Here is a 10,228-nt window from a genome sequence, read left to right on the forward strand (position 1 = left end):
GCGTGGGTAGCCTTTCCCTTCTCCAGGGGATCTTTCCAACCCAGGGATCAAACCCAGGTCTCCTGCACTGCAGGCAGATTTTTTCCCAGCTGAGCCACAAGGGAAACCCAAGAATACTGGAGTGGGTAGCCTATCCCTTCTCCAGTGGATCTTCCCAACCCAGGAATCAAACTGGGGTCTCCTGTATTGCAGGCGGATTCTTTACCAACTGAGCTATCAGGGAAGCCCACAAATAAGTGAAGAGGAAATAAAAAACCACATAATCAATTCACCTACAACAAACTCAGGATGTGGTCCATTCCAGGTTGGTTCCATGGGTCCACAATAGCATCAGTGACCCTCAGGTTCTCCTTATATTCTTTGTTTGCTAATAGTTTCTGTTGTCAAGGTTAGATACAGTTTTTTATGACTCCAAACACCATTTACTGACTTGAAATCTCCCAAGCAGGAAAAGGTAGAGTACAGGAAGAAAGACTTTCATCTTGTGTGTTCCTTTCTTTTATAATGAAAGGAGAAAAATCTTCCCCAGAGACTAGAGAACCCATTAATTCTTATGTTCTCCAGGCTACATGTTCTCCTCTTGACTGAGCACAGACAAAGAAAGTAGAGCCTGATATGACTAGATAAATAAATCATCATTCAAATTCTGGGGCTGGACTCATCATAGCTCCCTGCCAAATGAAGGTCCTGGTAGTAAGAAAGGGTACAATCTGAGGGGTAAATAAATGCACCAGGCATTTGTCATTCAATTGCTAAGCCATCCAACTCTTTGCTACCCCATGGACTGCAGCATGCCAGGTTTCCCTTTCCTCCACTATCTCCTGGAGTTTGCTCAAACTCATGTCCATTGAGTCCATTCATCTCAACTTCTATCACCCCCTTCTACTTCCTCCTGTCCTCAATCTTTCCCAGCCTCAGAATATTTTCCAATGAGTTGGTCCTTCACATTAGGTAGCCAAAGTATCAGAGCATCAGCTTCAGCATCAGTACTTCCAATGAATATTCAGGGTTGATTTCTTTAGGATTGACTGATCTGATCTCCTTGCAGTTCCAGGGAAAAACTACACCAGGCATATGGAACTCAGGTTAGGATCACATGGCATAAGGAGCTGGAAATAACCTTGCAATAAATGACAAGGATGTTTGTTATTAGAACTGTATTCAAGTAACAAGTCTGCATTATTTCCTTCATTCCAGCTTGTATATCACAATGTTTCTTGCTTGCCTTGAAAACAAACAAAGCAGTGGATATGAGAAACTGGGCTGGAGAGGGGGGCTTCTAAATGGCTTCCTAATCAAGAGGTGTAGGGACCCTGAAACCCTTTTTACAAATATTGGCAAGTTCCATACATCAGTACATCCTCCTCTATAGAAGGAGCTTATATGCACAGGGAGGCAAACTGAGACTCAAAAACTATGATTTAAAAAACCATTAAAGACAGATTGTGAAGATCCCATGGAGAAGGAAATGGCAACCCACTCTAGTATTTCTGCCTAGGAAATCCCATGGACAGAGGAGCCTGGTGGGCTACAGTCCATGGGGTCACAAAAGAGTGGGACATGACTTAGCTACTAAAACAACAACAAAGCAAAGTAAACCCAATGAACTGAAAAACAGATTGAAAAGTGTAAGCATATGATAAGAAAAAATTAAGCAAACTTGATATTTCCAGAGAACTTCAAACAATTATCACGTTCATAAAATGGGAACAGACTGTTTAAAAAGAGCAGAACCAATTAGAGATCTTGAAAAATAAATGTAAAGTCCCAACTGTAAGGGCAAAGACAAATTTAAAATAAGAGCCTAAATTCTCTCTTGAAAACACATAGAATTCCCTCTTCCCTTTTCTTAGAGCATTTACTTTGGAAAACTTGTAATTCTAAGTTTTAATCTCTTTGAAGGGTATGAAAATCTTCTAAAAAGTTAAATAAGCATGTTGCCCACTTTACAGCCCAGGAATAACTTTATCAAGGACCTGAGAGCCATCTCTCTAAAATGTAATTATCCAAAGGGAGAGCACATCCCTACAGTCCAGTTTCTGTGGGAGGGGTGTGATCTAAGTCGCTTTAGTCATGTCCAACTCTTTGTGACCCTGTGGACCTTAGCCTGCCATGCTCCTCTGTCCATGAGATTCTCCAGGGAAGAATACTGGAGTGGGTCGCCATGCCCTCCTCCCGGGAATCTTCCCAACCCAGGGATCGAAAATGCATCTCTTACGTCTCCTGCATTGGCAGGTGGGTTCTTTTCCACTAGTGCCACTTAGATTCACACCAAATTGTAAAACTACTTTCTGCTATAAAATATAAGAAGTTTCTTTTTTCCTCTGGATAAAACCAGTTAGCCATCATAGATTGTCATCTCAACTACAAAGTAAATTTAGGATGATAAATCCTCAAATTTATGATGACATAGGGCTTTCCTTATAGCTCATTAGTAAAAAATCTGCCTGTAATGCAGGAGACCCAGGTTCTATCCCTGGGTTGGGAAGATCTCCTGCATAAGGATAGTAACCCACTCTAGTATCCTTGCCTGGAAAATCCCATGGACAGAGGAGCCTGGTGGGCTACAGTCACAAAGAGTTGAGCACAACTGAGCAATTATCGTTTTTCCAGTAATCATGTATGGATGTGAGAGTTGGACTGTGAAGAAAGCTGAGCACCGAGAATTGATGCTTTTGAACTGTGGTGTTGGAGAAGACTCTTGAGAGTCCCTTGGACTGCAAGGAGATCCAACCAGACCATTCTAAAGGAGATCAGTCCTCGGTATTCTTTGGAAGGAATGACGCTAAAGCTGAAACTCCAGTACTCCAGTACTTTGGCCATGTGGAGAGTTGACTCATTGGAAAAGACTCTGATGCTGGGAGGAATTGAGGGCAGGAGGAGAAGGGGACGACAGAGGATGAGATGGTTGGATGGCATCACCGACCCGATGGACGTGAGTGTCAGTGAACTCCGGGAGTTGGTGATGGACAGGGAGGCCTGGCATGCTGCGATTCATGGGGTCTCAAAGAGTTGGACATGACTGAGCGACTGAACTGAACTGAACTGAGCAACTAACATTCAATATCACGGTAATGCAAGCTTATGCCCCGACCAGTAATGCTGAAGAAGCTGAAGTTGCATGGTTCTATGAAGACCTACAAGACCTTTTAGAACTAACACCCAAAAAAAGATGTCCTTTTCATTATAGGGGACTGGAATGCAAAAGTAGGAAGTCAAGAAACACCTGGAGTAACAGGCAAATATGGCTTTGGAGTACAGAATGAAGCAGGGCAAAGGCTAATAGAGTTTTGCCAAGAGAATGCACTGGTCATAGCAAACACCCTCTTCCAACAACACAAAAGAAGACTCTACGCATGGACATCACCAGATGGTCAACACTGAAATCAGACTGATTATATTCTTTGCAGCCAAAGATGGAGAAGCTCTATACAGTCAGCAAAAACAAAACAAAACAAAACAAAAAAACAAAACTGGGAGCTGACTGTGGCTCAGATGATGAACTCCTTATTGCCAAATTCAGACTTAAATTGAAGAAAGTAGAGAAAACCACTAGACCATTTAGGTATGATCTAAATCAAATCCCTTATGATTATACCGGAGAAGGCAATGGCACCCCACTCCAGTACTCTTGCTTGGAAAATCCCACGGATGGAAGAGCCTGGTAGGCTGCAGTCCATGGGGTGGCTAAGAGTTGGACACAACTGAGCGACTTCACTTTCACTTTTCACTTTTATGCATTGGAGAAGGAAATGGCAGCCCACTCCAGTGTTCTTGCAATCCCAGGGATGGGGGAGCCTGGTGGGCTGCCGTCTATGGGGTCACACAGAGTTGGACACGACTGAAGCGACTTAGCATATGATTATACAGTGGAAATGAGAAGTAGATTTAAGGACTAGATCTGATAGAGTGCCTGATGAACTATGGATGGAGGTTCGTGACATTGTACAGGAGACAGGGATCTAGACCATCCCCATGGAAAAGAAATGCAAAAAATCAAAATGGCTGTCTGGGGAGGCCTTACAAATAGCTGTGAAAAGAAGAGAAGCGAGGAGCAAAGGAGAAAAGGAAATATATAAGCATCTGAATGCAGAGTTCCAGAGAAGAAAAAGGAGAAAAAAAGAAAGCCTTCCTCAGTGATCAATGCAAAGAAATAGAGGAAAACAACAGAATGGGAAAGACTGGAGATCTCTTCAAGAAAATTAGAGATACCAAGGGAACATTTCATGCAAAGATGGGCTCAATAAAGGACAGAAATTGTATGGACCTAACAGAAGCAGAAGATATTAAGAAGAGGTAGCAAGAATACACAGAAGAACTGTACCAAAAACTGACAAAGAACTGTACAAAGAACTGTACAAAAAAAACTGACCCAGGTAATCACAATGGTGTGATCACTCACCTAGAGCCAGACATTCTGGAATATGAAGTCAAGTGAGCCTTAGAAAGCATCACTATGAACAATGCTAGTGGAGGTGATGGAATTCCAGTTGAGCTATTTCAAATACTGAAAGATGATGCTGTGAAAGTGCTGCACTCAATATGCCAGCAAATTTGGAAAACTCATAAGTGGCCACAGGACTGGAAAAGGTCAGTTTTCATTCCAATCCCAAAGAAAGGCAATGCCAAAGAATGCTCAAACTACCACACAATTGCACTCATCTCACACGCTAGTAAAGTAACGATCAAAATTCTCCAACAGGTTTCAGCAATACGTGAACCCTGAACTTCCAGATGATCAAGCTGGTTTTAGAAAAGGCAGAGGAACCAGAGATCAAATTGCCAACATCCGCTGGATCATGGAAAAAGCAAGAGAGTTCCAGAAAAACATCTATTTCTGCTTTATTGACTATGCCAAAGACTTGACTGTGTGGATCACAATAAACTGTGGAAAATTCTAAAAGAGATGGGAATACCTGACCACCTGACCTACCTCTTGAGAAACCTATATGCAGGTCAGGAAGCAATAGTAGAATAGGACATGGAACAACAGACTGGTTCCAAATAGGAAAAGGAGTATGTCAAGGCTGTATATTGTCACTCTGCTTATTTAACTTATATGCAGAATACATCATGAGAAATGCTGGGCTGGAAGAAGCACAAGCTGGAATCAAGATTGCCGGGAGAAATATCAATAACCTCAGATATGCAGATGACACCATCCATATGGCAGAAAGTGAAGAGGAACTAAAGAGCCTCTTGATGAAAGTGAAAGAGGAGAGTGAAAAAGTTGCCTTAAAGCTCAACGTTCAGAAAACCAAGATCATAGCATCTGGTCCCATCACTTCATGGCAAATAGATGGGGAAACAGTGGAAAGAGTGTCAGACTTTATTTTTTTGGGCTTCAAAATCACTGCAGATGGTGATTGCAGCCATGAAATTAAAAGAATCTTATTCCTTGGAAGGAAAGTTATGACCAACCTAGATAGCATATTGAAAAGCAGAGACATTACTTTGCTAACAAAGGTCTGTCTAGTCAAGGCTATGGTTTTTCCAGTGGTCATGTATGGATGTGAAAGTTGGGCTGTGAAGAAAGATGAGCACTGAAGAATTGATGCTTTTGAACTGTGGTGTTGGAGAAGACTCTTGTGAGTCCCTTGGACTGCAAGGAGATCCAACCAGTCCATCCTAAAGGAGATCAGTCCTGGGTGTTCATTGGAAGGACTGATGTTGATGCTGAAACTCCAATACTTTGGCCACTTCATGCGAAGAGTTGACTCATTGGAAAAGCCTCTGATGCTGGGTGGGATTGGGGGCAGGAGGAGAAGGGGACAACAGAGAATGAGATGGTTGGATGGCATCACCAACTCGATGGACATGAGTCTGAGTGAACTCTGGGAGTGGCTGATGGACAGGGGTCGCAAAGAGTCAGACCCAACTGAGTGACTGAACTAAACTGAACTGAGCAACTAACACTTTACTTCATGTATAACAAGTGATGCTGTAAGTCCTCTTACTTGAGGACTCATTATTTATCTTGAGAATGTGTGTCATGGACTGTGTGTGTTATGCAATTTGAAAGAGTGAGGCTTTTTCCTGTGTTTGCAGATTCTTAATAGATTACCTGTGATGCATATCATATCTGGTTTAACATTTATTTAATAGTAAAATTGGTTTTCTTCCACTTCTACTCTTTTTGAGAGGTATTCTTGAGTAGTAGGAAGGGTTTTTTAAATTATATTTCCTGAACACAAAGTACAAATTACAGAATTGGAAGAGTGAGCCAAAAAGTTCTTCTAGAAGGCAATGTATTATAAACCAACTATATGACAGAAAGCTAAGTGACATAGAGGATAGGTCCAGAGTTCTATTATATAGTTAGTAGGATTTCTAGAAAAGAATGAATATAATTGAGGTGAGATCATAATACAAAAAAAAAAAGGAAAGTCAACTTTTCTACATCATAGGAGAGAGATTATCTTTTAAACTGAAAACAAATGTCATCTGGCCCCATCCCTTCATGACAAATTGATAGGGAAACAATGGAAACAGTGACAGAGTATTTTCTTGGGCTCCAAAATCACTGCAGATGGTGACTGCAGCAACAAAATTAAAAGAACTTGCTCCTTGGAAGAAAAGCTATGACAAACTTTGACAATGTATTAAAAAGCAGAGACATTACTTTTCCAACAAATGTCAGTCTAGTCAAAGCTATGGTTTTTCCAGTAGTCATGTGTGGATGTGAGATTTAGACCATAAAGTAGTCTAAGTGCTGAAGAATTGATGCTTTTGAACTGTGGTGTTGGAGAAGACTCTTGCAAGTCCCTTGGACTGAAAGGAGATCAAACAGTCAATCCTAAAGGAAATCAGTCCTGAATATTCACTGGAAGGACTGATGCTAAAGCTGAAACTCTAATACTTTGGCCACCTGATGTGAAGAAGTGACTCATTAGAGAAGCCCCTGATGCTGGGAAAGATTGAAGGCAGAAGGAGAAGGGATGACAGAGGACAAGATGGTTGGATGGCATCACTGACTCAAAGGATATGAGTATGAGCAAGCTCTGGGAGTTGGTGAAGGACAGGGGAGCCTGGCATGCTGCAGTCCATGGGGTCACAAAGAGTCGGGCACTACTGAGGAACTGAACAACAATGAACAGCAACAAACAAAAAGAAAAAACTGAGTCTCAAGAAAGATAAGTAGAAAAGAAAAAAAGATGACACTTCAACATATTAAAGTGAAATTATAGAACTGCAGTAAATGAGAAAGCCCAAAATGTGAGCAGAGAAAAAGAACGCACATTCAAATTTAAAAGGTTAATCATTATTAGCATTATAAATATTGGAAGACTGTTGAATCATTTCTTCAAAGATGTGATAAAAAATAATCTCAAACCTAGAATTTTATACCTAAGCAAACAGTACTTGAGAAAGAACCAAACTTGAAAGTTTTCATGTGGGTACAGTCAGAAGAAGTTTTAACCTACACATACTATTAGTTATATATACCATTAACTTTTTTAAATCCAAGAATTAGAAAATATAGAACATAAGGGTAAAGACACTAATAACACAGTAAAGCATGGTGATATATAACATAAAAAGATAAGACTTGAAATAAAATACCAAAGGATCTTAAGAGGTCAGAAGTAAGGAAAAGTATACAAATTTTAAGCTTCTTCTCTTATCTAAGATGAGATATAACTAAAAATTAACCCTAGATATTAATAAGTAAATATAAGATTGAAAACATATGTTAAAATTTTTATGATAACCACTAGAGGGATAATTAGCATGTACACTGTTACACTGTTACACAGTGGGAGAAAATATTAAAAATTAAAACCCTGTTCATCTAAAATAAGAAAAGAGGGAAGAAATTTACAACCAAACAGAGTAGACTCAAATAACCAAGATGGAAAAAGTAAACTGCATTCACCATAAATTTAAATACTTTAAATTCCCTATTAAACAGAGACCCTCCAATCAACTAACAAAATAATATATTTGAGTTACAAGAATGATACCTAAAATGATTTAGCAGTGGGCATGTAGAAATAAACAAATGGAAAAATGTATTTGCTTGTGTGTGTGTGTTATATATATATATATATATATATATATATATATATATATATATAAAATCTGCCTGCTAATGTAGGAGACACAAGAGATACGGGTTCAATCCCTAGGTAAGGAAGATCCTCTGGAGAAGAGAATGGCAACCCACTCTGGTATTCTTGCCTGGGAAATCCCATGGACAGAGGAGCCTGGAGGGCTACAGTCCCTGGGGGTCACAGAGTCGGACACAACTTTGCAACTGACCACTTATATATCAGGACACAACTTTGCAACTGACCACTTACTGCAACTGACAGTAATAAAAATGTATAGATATCACAATAAAAATGAAAATTCATCATGAACAATAATGAGAAAAACAAAATGTTTAAATCCATTCAAGAATGATAAAACTGAATAGACAAATACCTATTTGAAATATTGGAAAGATGTCAATAATATGTCTCTAAAATGTCACTAAGCATACTTTTGTTACTGTGTTCTACCAAATTTTCAGGAAATAGTTTATTCCTATGTATGACAAATTTTTCCAGATTCTCATCCCATTCATCTAGTTAATGAGTACTGTGTTGATGGGAGAGCTTTCCAATATAGTTTAAAAGATTAGCAAAATTATGATATAAAAACAAAATAAAGGCAGCACCAAAAGTTAAAACTATAATCACTTATAAAGATAGATGAAAAATGTTAAATAAAGTACTAGTGTGGACAGTGACTACAGCCACGAAATTAAAAGATGCTTGCTCTTTGGAAGAATAGCTATGACAAACCTAGACAGTGTATTAACAAGCAGAGACCTCACTTTGCCAACAAAGGTCCATATAGTAAAAGTATGGTTTTTCCAAAAGTCATGCATGGATGTGAGAGTTGGACCATAAAGAAGGATGAGTGCCGAAGAACTGACCCTTTTGTATTGCAGTGCTGGAGAAGAATCTCAAGAGTCCCTTGGACTGCAAGGAGATCAAACCAGTCAATCCTAAAGGAAATCAACCCTGAATATTCATTGGAAGGACTGATGCTGAAGCTGAAGCTCAATACTTTGGCTACATAATGCAAAGGGGCCACTCACTGGAAAAGATTCTGAAGCTGGAAAAGATTGGCGGGATTTGTTCACATGATTTCTATTGTTATTAATCAGAGGAGATGCAAAAGTTGCTATTTCTCAAAGCTAGCTATAGTTCATGTGACTGACATTATCAAGAATACAAAAGAGGGACGTCCCTGGTGGTCCAGTTGTTAAGAATCCACCTTCCAATGCAGGTTATGTGGGCTCGATCCCAGGGCAGGGAACTAAGATCCCACATGTCCTGAAGCATGGCCAGAAGTAAGAAAAATAAATAAAACAAGGGAAAACAGATTTGCTTTTTAGTTTCATTCTCCCTTGGTTTGGGAAAAATATTTTAATGCACCTTTTGGATATGCAAAAGATTGGCCCTGAATCTACTGAAGGCTGAGACAAAAGGAGGAAAATGTTCTAAAGCACAAACTAGCTTCTAGATAGGACAGCAATTTAGGAGAGTCCAGAACTCCAAAGTCCTGGAGTTTGGCAAGAAAAACCAAGAAGGGAGGTGTGATCTAGGGAGGGCCATATTCAAGAACATCCTTATATCCCATGTCATCATGACAGTAGAATCCCTGTGAAGAGGAGGGAATGATGAAATTTAGGCACTGTGATACTCCAGTATCTATTTTTTTTAACTTGATTGATGATTGCTTTACAATATTGGTTTGATTTCTGTCATACATTGGCATGAATTAACCATAGGTGTACATATGTCCCCCCTAGTATATTTTTAAAATTTCTTTCCTGCATTCTAATTCCCTTATTTTATCTTCACATCTTAGAAATTGACCATATTATCAGTGATGGAAGTAAATTGTCATCTCTCTCTCCAAGTATTGGGTGACACAGTGGACCTCAAAACATTCCAAAACCACCAGAGGTGATAGGAGAGAAGGGAGAACACAGGGAAAGGGCAAAAAGTGGTAGGAAGCACTCTAGATTTGGTACTTCCCCAACTAGGATGCACAGAAATCCTAAGGGAGAGACACATGGTAACTATAATGATGTAATAATTTTCTGGTCATGCAAAATGAGAGATTCAATATTTAAATAAACTTTGAGAGAAAAAGATGATGCCAGAAAGTTGGAAACCTTGAAAACTTTCAACCTCTCTTTGTTAGGAATAATACCAAAACAAAGCATGAT

Source organism: Bos taurus, chromosome 11, assembly GCF_002263795.3.
Source record: "Bos taurus isolate L1 Dominette 01449 registration number 42190680 breed Hereford chromosome 11, ARS-UCD2.0, whole genome shotgun sequence".
In the NCBI taxonomy this organism is placed as follows: Eukaryota; Metazoa; Chordata; class Mammalia; order Artiodactyla; family Bovidae; genus Bos; species Bos taurus.